This window comes from Oryctolagus cuniculus, chromosome 11 (genome assembly GCF_051225735.1).
Source record: "Oryctolagus cuniculus isolate XC-2025 breed Fujian yellow rabbit chromosome 11, ASM5122573v1, whole genome shotgun sequence".
Lineage (NCBI taxonomy): Eukaryota > Metazoa > Chordata > Mammalia > Lagomorpha > Leporidae > Oryctolagus > Oryctolagus cuniculus.
This window is the reverse complement of record NC_142877.1, coordinates 14,542,711-14,552,455: the sequence shown is the minus strand read 5'-3', so window position 1 is coordinate 14,552,455 and position 9,745 is coordinate 14,542,711.

The following is a 9,745-nucleotide window of genomic DNA, read 5'->3' as shown; positions in this document are numbered from 1 at the left end:
CCGCTCCCGCCGCCCTCTGGGCGCCCACGGTGTGCCAGGCCCCAGCCCGCGCGGGGAGCCTCGGAGACTTGTGCGCTAGCTGGGCCCGACGGGCGCTGTAGCAGAATCCACAGCACAAAGTGTGATCGGGGAGCTTTCAGAGGGCGGCAGCCCGGGAGGAGGAACATTCTGAATGAATGGGAGTGAAAGGAGACACCGAAACCCCCTCTTACGCATGGACCCTGGAGACACCTGCCCTGGTACAGGCAGATCCCTGTACAGTGCGCACAACAGCGCTGGCCCTAGTAACAAGAACACTGGCAACACACACACACACGCATACGCACGGCACGCGCCATCTACCCAGAGCCTGCAGGCAGAGTGTCAGGTAGAAGTTAGAAATTAGCCTGCGTGTGAGAGAGAAGCCTCGGACAACAACGCACCTGCGAGGGAAGAATGAAGCCGCCTCCAGCAGCCTGGGAAGCTCAAGCTCACCGTGGAAGCAGCCCAGGATTCTGCACTACAAAGTCCTGCCCGTACCCTGGTAACTTCACAGGTGGTCCCAGACTCCCCTCAAGGCAGGCACCCTAGGAGGATCCTCTCTGCCGGGTGGGCTACCCAGCCTGATAGCAATGGGCAATAAAACCTTGGGAGGAATCTCTCCTATTTCACCCCAGCAAACCCTTTGCCTTGGAGAAGGAGCAAGAGAACTATGGGAAGAACTGGACCCCCTCCTCCCTTCTAAGCCCCAATCTTTCCTGAGATGCCTGCCTGGTTGATGATTTCTCTCGGCTCAGCTCTCTCCGTTCTTTGCAGAGATGCCCGCCTGGCCTGTCGGGAGTTTTCTCACCGTTAAACCATGTAACCTTGCTCACCCCACTCTCAATGGCTAGGCACAGTTTCAGTTCCGTCTGGAGAGAGGTCCATCCATTCTGATGGATGCCCGATCCCCTTAAACCTTGCTCCCTTGCTCACCACTGCTATCTCATGTCTGAATTTGTTCTTGCACAAGACAAGATTCTCTTACATTTCCCCTAACAAGGGATGATCACACAGCGGAATATTACTCAGCAGTGAAAGGAACTGAACTTGAGCTTCAGGCCAGAGCAGGTCCACTTCAGGAGCTACACCAAGTGAGAACTACAGTGCAGGAAAGCACGTGTGCCACGGGCTCCTGGTAAAATGTCTTAGACACGTGCCCTCGCAGCAGGCATTGAGACCGGGGGAAGAAGATGGGCACAGATGGGACAAGAGTGGGCACGGAGGGGGAGGAGCCAACAGGTGCATTCAGGTGTTGGGAAAGGTTCCAGTACTGGGCTGTGATATGTCTCTGTTCATTCCATTACAAGTATGTGAACAAACTCATCAATAAGAAAGAGGGATGAGCCAGGGGATGTGCTGAGGTTTGGTCTTTGACCTAGAAGCTCTGGGGAATCTGTGGAGGATTTGTTTTGTTTTGTTTTAACTGATTGATTTATTTGAGAGGCAGAGTTAGAGAGGGGGGAGGGGGAGAGGGAGGGAGAGCTTTCTTTCATCTGCTGGTTCACTTCTCAACTGGCTGCAATGACCTGGCTGCAAAAGCCAGGAGCTTCTTCTGGGTCTCCCATGTGGGCCCAAGGCTTGGGCCATCCTCTGCTGCTTTCCTGGGTACATTAGCAGGGTGGATGGAAAGTGGAGCAGCAGGGACTTGAACCATCACCCATATGGGATGCCGGTGTTGCAGACTGCAGGTTAGCCACAGAGCTGGCTTCGGTGGGGAGTTTTAAGTAGAGGCAAGACAGGGTCAGACTTTGATTTGGAAAAAAGTGGGGTCTCCAGCTGCTGAGAGTGTGCTCCAGGAACCACCAGGAGTGGTTAGGACAGACTCGGACCCTGTCCCAGAGCTACTGAGCCGTCCCAGAACCTGCGCCTTCATGGGGTGCCCTGGCAGCTGATGTGCGTGTGGCTGTTTGAGGAGCTGAGCTCCGGCTGTATGGGAAGACAGGGGCCCAAGGGAGGGTGGGAGACCCAGGAGAAGCAACTGATCCAGGAGGACAGTGGTGGTGACAGGAGGAGCTAAAGTCAGCCAGGCTGGAGATGGGGCCTGAGGGACAGAGTGGCTCAAAAAGGCTCCTGGTGACGTTGGTCAGAAGGTCAGAGTGCTTCTGCGCGATCCTCTGCTGGCCGTCTCATCGCTCAGGGTCATGGTCACCGCTGCTGCCTGTGCCCCTGGTGCTCTGCGCAGCCTCCTCTTGAGTCTTGCCAGCCCTCCTGCCTGGGGACACTGCTCCTCCCTCTGACAGAGGGAGACGCTGTGCTCAGGGGCTGTCAGTGGCAACGCTGGAATTTGCATTTGGATCTGACTCTAAAACCTTCACTGGCCATGGGTGACCATGTCCCAGCCTCTATTGTGACATTTACTCCCTCTCCAGTCCCGGCACTTGCAGGCATTTCCAGAAAACACACGTCATTACAAGTCAACGACGGTCCATTGAGAACCACAGTTCTTTGCTGTTTTTCCCATGCAGGGTGGGGTCTAATTTTCCTCCCCTTGCATTTGTTTGGCTGATAGCACCTGCTGGGAGCAGCATTCCTGGACATCTGAGCTGGAGTGTGCTTCCTTCGGGGCCTCCTGAACCTTCCAGGGACGCCGAGCTGCTGGAGAGCATCCTTAGAGCTCACAGGCAGCCACCAAGTTCAACAGCAGCCGAGCCAGTCGTTCAGCCATCCCCACGAGGACACAAACCATGTTAGCAAAGCCACACTGGGCTCTCCAGACCAGCTGCTGGCCGGAAGCCCGCCTTCAGTCACAGCCAAGGGGAACAGAAGAGTTAGCAGTTGAGCCCACTCCAAATTGTGATAGCTAATAGAAGGGTGCTATTTCAAGCCACTGCGTTTGTGCATAGGTGGATTGTTGTACAACACTAGGTAACAGGAATACTGGCTGCTTACCTGCCCAGCCCTCCAGCGTGATGCCTTAACCTGGCCACAGACACAGGACACAGCTGCCCTGTGTGCTGCCAGGCTTCAGTTTGCCCTGCCACGGGCACCTTCCCTCTCTCACACCAGCTCTGCCCAAAACCACTCTCAGTGCCTGGCACCAGCACACTCTCTTGCCCTCCACGTCTCATTGGTCTGGTCAGTAGGGGGCAGAAGGGAGAGCCCCAGCTGTTTGTTCCTCCCTGAGCCCTCCCCTGCAGTGGGCTGGCTTACCTTGACCAAGGTCAAGGCTCCTGGCAGGCTGTCCTCACCCCACTGTCCCTCCCTCTCCAGGTTCCCCGCTGCCTCGTTCCTGAAGGACAGTGGCGCCTTGGGTTGTTAGCCCCCAAGCACTGCACCACCCCTTGTTGCCTTCCCTAAACTGGACTCTCCGGGCTGGGGCTGGGGTTTCCCTCCAAGCAAAGCCCAAGATAAGCGATTTGAGCACACGTGAAGGGGACTGCAGAAACGAGACAGAGGAGGGCAATGGGGCAGGTCCACACAGGGCACCTGGAGCTCGGTCCCCCCGGGGCACTCGGAGGTGATGGAGAACCTGCAGGAGGCGGGGGGCTGGAGGGGGAGACAAGGTGGCACGCACTCAAGTGTTAGCAATAGGTAGGTATTGCCAGAGTCGATGCTGTGGTCACAGCTACACCTGCACACACTGTTGTAGCTAATTCTGCTATTAAACTCCCCTGGATTACGCAGATAGAGTGCATCACTTGCTCTCGGCTGGGCCCCTTGGCGATCTGTACTGGTCTTGGGCTTCGCCACAGCAGCCCATGGTGGGTGAGGGTCTACAGAGGAAGGGTGGAGGAGGGGTGGAGAGAGAGAGCATCCCCCAAATTCCCTATCCATCTTGTCCCTCATGTGTTAAGACACCAGAGATACATGCTCAAACGTGGGTGGGGGAATTCTCACTCTCATAACCTTCCGGGAAAACTCAAGATCAGATTCCAGCCAACCACAGATGAATGACAATAGAGAACTGAGGGATCTTGATCTGAAAGACTCCTGGTCAGGACTGCTATCTCCAGATAAACAAAGAATGGGGTGGGGACATTGGCAACTTAGTGGAACTGTTGCAGTTGAGGAGGCGGAAAGATACATGCTGACACAAATCCGGCTTTCAAGGCATCTGCGCTGGTTAGGGACACCCTGGCTACTGTAGCACAAAGTGTTACAAGCAACTTGCCTCTTGGTGCTTTCGGAGTCCAGCGGAGTCTTCAACATGCAGGTCTCCAGGTTGCCCAGGTGTCCTTCACCCTCATTCCAGCCTCGTTCCAGCCAGTCGGGTGGGGAAGAGAGAATTAAGAGTGTGAGGTTGCGGGGAGGGGGGAAGCCAGGCTCAGAGCGGCACACATCGCCGCAGTCCGCGGTCACGCAGTCCGCGGTCACATCTAGTTGCTGGAGAGCCCGGGAAATGTAGCCCCACAGCACCCAGCACATCTGGAGTGGGAATGAGCGCTCCCTTCCCACAAGACTTCTTATCTTCCTGGTGTCAAAGCGACGCGCCTTTTCCAGCCAGGTAGCTGGATTCTATTTTTTCCTGATCTCCAACCCTATCCCAGGACCAGGTATAGAACAGGAGCTTGGAGGATAATGGGTAATCCGGGTCATTTTTCTCAAACTCCCAGGCCCATGCAAAGCCTCCAGGCCTTTGACAGGTCTTGTTCAGCCCCATTGGAATAAGGATGGACAGGCAACACCCAAGGGCAAGGATTTCTGTCCTAGACAACCCCCACGCATACACATTCGTACAAAACATGAGCCACAACAGCTCCTGTTTATTGAACACCTACTGTTTGATGCCCACCGAGACCTCATCTAGTCCTCCCAGTGACCCTGCGAGCGAGGCACGGTGCTTGGCCCCATCACTGCGAGAGGAGCTGGGGCTGTAAGCAGACACAGCTGACAGGCGAAGCTGGGGTTGGGTGTGAGTATGTAGACCTCAGAGCCTGTGCACTTGACCTCTGCAGCTGTCCAGGAGAAGGCAGGTTAGGCTGGACATCAGCCAGGACTTGGGAAGGAGCCCTGGGTTTGCATCCTGGCTAGGCTCTGGCTGTGTGACTGTGGGCAGTATTGCTCATTAGCCCAGCACAGTTCCCTAGGTCAGCTCTTCACCAGGCCCTGTTTTGTGTGGAAGAAAACCCCTTTCTTCCTGTTCTTCAGTTGCTCAAAGTGCGGCCAGGGAACAAGCCCTGCCAGTCGGAAACAATGTGTCCTCCGTCATCAAGTATTTCCTCGTCCTGGGTGGGAGTGTCTTCCTCTGCGAAGCCCTGAGCAAGGCCTTGGGAAGTCAATGATGCTGAGTCAGACCCTAACACAGCAGGCGTGCAATGCAGATGACCTGCATCTCATCTCGCTGCTCAGCTCTGGGGCTTGGGGAAAATTCTTTGAGCCTTAATTTGCTCATCTGTGGAGTGGGGATACTACACATAGAGAGAGTTCACAGAAAAGTGAGATTTAAAAGGTAAGTTTACTCTGTTGCAAAATCTTTTGAAATCCATGCCTAGTTTTTTTTCATAATACATGTTTTCCATGGTCCTGTCTCACCTCTAAGGTACACACCTACTTGTCAAGGGCAGTGCTTTCTCTGCACCCAGACAGGACCAGACAGGTTCAGACAGGTGGATATGAGTCCCTGGGATGGCTCATTCCTGAGAAGTCGGTTTGGGCTTTAATGAGTTAAAATTCAAAGTTAAGGTGCCTTTGCTGTGGCCTAGAGGGTATAGCCCCCACCTGTAGTGCCTGCATCCCATAGGGGCACCAGATTTGAGTCCTGGCTGTTCCACTTTCGATCCAGCTCTCTGCTATGGCCTGGGAAAGCAGTAGAAGGTGGCCCAAGTCCTTGGGCCCCTGCACCCACATGGGAGACCCAGAAGAAGCTCCCAGCTCCAGCTGTTACGACCATTTGGGAAGTGAACTAGCGGATGGAAGACCTCTCTCTCTCTCTCTCTCTCTCTCTCTGTAAATCTACCTTTCAAATAAATAAACAAATCTTTTTTTAAAAAAAAAATTCAAAGGTAGGGATGAGAGCCACTCATTTCTAAACGGGGATATCAGAGGAGACCCCCACAACCCTATTTTTTACAATAGGGTTCAATGTCAACGCTCCCAGGGGAAGCCTGGCAGAGCCCCACTTGTCCTTGGAAACTTCTTCAGAAGGCACCAGTTGAAGACAAACTCGGCCCCTTGGCAAGTGGATGTGTCAGCATTTTCTCCAGGGGTCCCTGCTGAGTCTTGGGGACCCTGTCACAGGTTGAGACACTGCATTCCATGGACAGTAGACCTAGACTCCCCCCAATAGGCCATGGTCCTCACTGGGAGACTGAAAACTGGGGTCCCAAGCACCCCGGTTTCCTGAAAACTTTCCTGGGATGCAGGTGTCTAGTGCTAAAACCACAGCAGTGCCAGGGAAGACTGCGATGGCTGCCACCCTGTGAGAATGGCTGTGACAGCAGACTAACCCCCCCCACACACCCTCCTGGGCCATGCATAGTGGTACAAGGTTGTTCCCTCCTGCTCATCTCCCCCCCCCCCCCAACACCCAGCCTCGTACTGGCAGGGGGAGGCAGACAGCAAGAGCTTCAGAGTAGGCTCGGGACCACCCCATCTCCAACCGCATGTGCTCTGTGGCTCTGGGCAGGCCATGTCGCCTCCCTCGGCCTCAGATTCCTCATCTACAGAAAGGAAAAAGTAATAACAGCAAGCTGCACCCCAGAGGCTTATTGTAAGGAGTGAGATCACAGATGCCAAGCCCTTAGCAGGGTGCCTGTCACCGAGCCAGCTACCCAGCCAGGCCACAGCCCTGCCATGGAAGCCCTGTGTCTCAGCCCCAGGAACACTTCAGGGGTTAGCAAGATTGGGGCCTTACCAAGCATGGGCCTGGGTGAACACCCCAGAATGAATTACGTGGACATTTCTGTAGAACATAATGCGTGTGAATACTCAAACACCTGTTCCGGTCAGGTTTTTGCCACTGGATAGGTTTTGGTGCCGAACTTTCATTATTGGCCCTGAAGGTGTGCACTTGACCTGGGCAAGGGTTTGCTGTTATTACTGTGCCACGTGACTGCTGCTCAGGCGACTCGGAGCTTCTGTGTGCAAGGCCCCTGCGGCCCCCGCAGCTTTCTAGAAGGGCATCCGTTCTGCAGCAGTAGCTCCAAGCGACTGTGAAGGCTGAGGGAGGGCCCTTCCCTTTCTCCTCTCCCTCTTTCCAATGTGGTGGCAGTGGCTGGGGGAGGGGTGCGTTGCAAATTCAAGTCCTCAGGGCCTTCCCCAGCCTGATGGGGAGGGGTGAGCAGTGATAAGTGGGCCTCCCTCTGGTCAAGCCTAAGTGGGGTGGGGGCTCCAAGTGGGTGCCCCCGTCTGGCCAGGGGAGATAGTGGAGCCCAAGGAGGCTTCCTGTCTCCTGTAGCAGCCCCAGGACACCCCCAGGCACCTCCATGGCAGAACCGGGGGCCTCCGAGGGAATCCCAAGGGCTGTGTATCTTCTGAGCAGTGTGGAAACACAGAAGAGAACAGGGAGGAGGAAGGGGAGGAGGAAGAGGAGGAGGAGGAAGAGGAGGAGGAGGAAGAGGAGGAGGAGCCCTCCCTGCAGCCACCATAGCTCCACAGATGGTTTCGAGATTTGATGGGAGGGAGGGAAAACTGGTCCCTGCTTATTGTGAGTGAGAATGATCAGGGACGTGCAAGGACCTGGCTGAGGATGGGGCTCTGGCCCCTTGGGGTCGGGAGCCTTGTTTCACCTCCTGGGCATTTCCAAGCCCCTGTGAAGGGTGGGATCGAGAGGGGTCCTGGTTCCCACCTCCTCTGTTGAACTCCTCCACCGCCAGGGTGTCCCTTCCCCCCTCGGCCCCCACCTCTCCCTCCACCCCAGAAAGACCCTCAGCCATGAGTGTCTCCCTTTGTCCTCCCTCCCTCCTCAAGCCTGCTCTGCTCACGGGTCAGAAACAGCCCGAGAAAGAGCAGCGGAGTAGCAGTTAGGAGGCCTCAGTCCAAGTTTGAGTTCTGCCCCTGACACGGGTGACCTTGAACTGGCCCCTTGGCCACTCTGTGCCTCAGTTTCCCCTTATATTTGAGAGGGGAAGAGAACTTGAGCAGGAGCTGCAAACCAGATCATCCTGGGAATCGGGCAGATCGCTGTCAGGGATGACGCGAGCTCAACACTGCCAGCCACGGTGTCTGGCCCTGCAGCGAAGATGCCGCTCTGGATGCCCGCCTACCCTATCGGAGTGCCCGGCCTTGAGTCCAGGCTCTGCCCCCGATTCCAGCTCCTGCCAGTGCAGCCGAGAGGCAGCAGGTGATGGCTTAAGTACTTAGGTCCTTGCTGCAGCCATGGAAGCAGCAGACTGAATTTCAGGCTTCCAGCTTCTGCCTGGCCCAGCCCTGGTGTTGCAGGCATTTGAGAAGTAAACTAGTAGATGGGAGACCTCTATCTCTTTGCCTCTGCCTTTCAAATAAATTAATTGGTTAAAAAAATCTAATGCCAGCCAGGCTGAGGGGGACACTGCCACACACTCTGGCTCATGAGCCTGCCCTTGCCAGGGTTCTCAAGTTTTGATACAAGCTGTATTGGTCAGCATAGGCTGCTGTAACAAACAGTCCCAGGGCTCAGGGTTTATTGTCCTGTTTCTGCCATTAATCCAATCTCTTGATTTATTAAGCCACAGCAGATGCCAGCCAGGGAGAAAGGACCTGTCCTGGGCCAAGTGTCTGAGCCCCAAGCAGCAAGGCTGGGTACCAGCTGCGAAAGCTGCCAAAGGTTCTAAAAAAGCCAGAGTGGGATGACGGCTCAGTGGAAATGGGTGAAAGGAGGGCGCACGTTATTGATGCTGAACCTACCTGGGCCCCAGGTAAGGCCTGGGATCACAGGAAGCGGGAGAGCCTCAGACAGGTCAGTCCACGGGAGACGCAGACTTGGCCTCTGCATTGGTTGGGGCTGCAGGCACCTAGGGGGTGGGGCAGGATGGAGTGAGTGTTAACATCCATTCAAGAACCTGAAACAATCTTTTGTTCTTTGCAGTTTATAGCTTGTTACTCATTAACTTCCCAGTCTCTCCTCCTCTGCACCCTCTCCAGCCACTTGGAATTAAATCAGGACACCTGAGAGTCTCTAGTCACCACCACCCAGCATGGGCCAGGGGGGGCTCCACGTGGCCATAGAAGAGCCCCTGCTCCTTTGGCTTTGTGGCTTTGCCAGCTCCAGAGGCCTAGGACTCCTCTCCTGGGACCCTGCAACTGGCAGGACCCAGGGAAGGGGCATGGAGCACTGGGAGAGAAGTTTCAGGGGCCGGACAGGAAGGGGTGCATTTTACATGTGCCCACATCCCATTGGCTGGAATGTGGTCCCATGGATCCAGCAAACTGCAAGGGAGGCTGGGAAATAGAGTCCAGCTGTGTGGCAGGAAGCAAAGGGAGGGGTTGATAAAAGCGCACCTATCTCTGCCACAGCTGAGATTTGATGCGACATCTTCTAGCCACTAACTATTGGCAATCAATTCAAATTTTAAAATGGTATGGTGTGGATTTTTTAAAATATTTATTTATTTATTTATTTGAAAGTCAGAGTTACACAGAGAGGAGAGGCAGAGAGAGAGAGAGGTCTTCCATCCGCTGGTTCACTCCCCAAATGGCTGCGATGACCAGAGCTATGCCAATCCGAAGCCAGGAACCAGGAGCTTCTTTGGGTCTCCTACGTAGGTGCAGGGGCCCAAGGACTTGGGCCATCTTCTACTGCTTTCCCAGGCCACAGCAGAGAGCTGGATTGGAAGTGGAGCAGCCGGGTCTCGAACCGGCGCCCATA